Below are 1,197 nucleotides of genomic sequence, written 5' to 3'. Positions count from 1 at the left end.
TCCACAATAAAATCCTTGCTTTCTGAAATATATATTGTGCACTACCTCGCCTGCATGAGCATCAAGGCTTGGGCTTTACTTGGATAGATTGAACATCAATGGATTTGGAACCGATACACTGGATCTACAAGTTGTATTTTAACTTGCCCCTCATTTGGCTGATACATTATTTTGTTGGATTTTGGAATGCCCTGGCCTGAATTAACATTGAGCAAGTGCCAAGTGGGTGAGGTTTTGCTTTTCTTCCTTTTTCTGGATATTTATGTTCTGTTCCTTCCCATGCTTTGCCGAAACCATAGCTGTTCTGCAGGTACGATTGTATCGTCAATGCCATTACTTGTTGATATCATGAGATGAAAAGAATGCGTCGCTGATATCTTTTTTTCTGAATAGTAAAACTGCAGATAGAACATACTTGGTTTCAAAGTTATTGAGTTGAGGCCCAACGTTGAGATCGTACGTGCTAATACTTGTCTAGCTGAGTAACAGATCTGTAAATAAGTATGGTGTTGCATTTCTAAAGGATCATTGGCTCAATTCATGGCCATTTACTTTGTATGTGCAGATTTAATTATAAGTATATATGGCGTTCATTAATTGTTCCTCTCGCAAAGGTTCCATGATACAGTGAATATGACAAAGGGAGCTTATTGTTTGATGTTTTGTGTTTCTGTGTTAGTGCACATTAAAAAAAACATAAGAATGAACCCAAAAAAGAGCCCGATGCGTAGAAGTTTACACAAAATATAAAAATGAACGCATGAACTCCTCGACATAGCGCACATGTTTCTAATCTTGTGCTTCTGGCCAAAGGATTTGTGAGAGTATTTAACCAAAAACTATCACAATTCACGGAACCGTGACGAAAAACTACCACTTTACGATTTTGTCCCGAAAACTACCACTTTTTTGCTAATCTATGACTAAAAACTACCATGTGTGTAAATCAACAGATTCATCCATTTTAAACACGTTTATGATAGACCTGGCCCGCATGTAAGTGCTGCTCGCCGTCGCAGGGGGTGCGCGGCGGAGCTGCTGCTGCTCGCCGGCGCGCGCGGGGAGTGGTGGGCGTGCGCTGGGGGCTGCTGCTCGCCGGCGCAGGGGGTGCGCGGCAGAGCTGCTGCTTCTCGCCGGCGCGGGAGGGGTGTGCCTGCTGCTTCCCGGCGCAGGGAGTGCGCGGAGGAGCCGCTGCTC

General features: G+C 44.2%; 1 pseudogene; it reads left to right on the top strand.

Annotated features, from left to right (window-relative positions):
* Nucleotides 1–1,197, top strand: part of LOC123041285 (quinone-oxidoreductase QR2-like) — a 2,799-nt pseudogene that overhangs the window by 478 nt on the left and 1,124 nt on the right.

This window comes from Triticum aestivum, chromosome 2B (genome assembly GCF_018294505.1).
Source record: "Triticum aestivum cultivar Chinese Spring chromosome 2B, IWGSC CS RefSeq v2.1, whole genome shotgun sequence".
Taxonomy (NCBI): domain Eukaryota; kingdom Viridiplantae; phylum Streptophyta; class Magnoliopsida; order Poales; family Poaceae; genus Triticum; species Triticum aestivum.
Note: the sequence above shows the minus strand (reverse complement) of the source record. Positions and strands in the feature narration are given on the sequence as shown.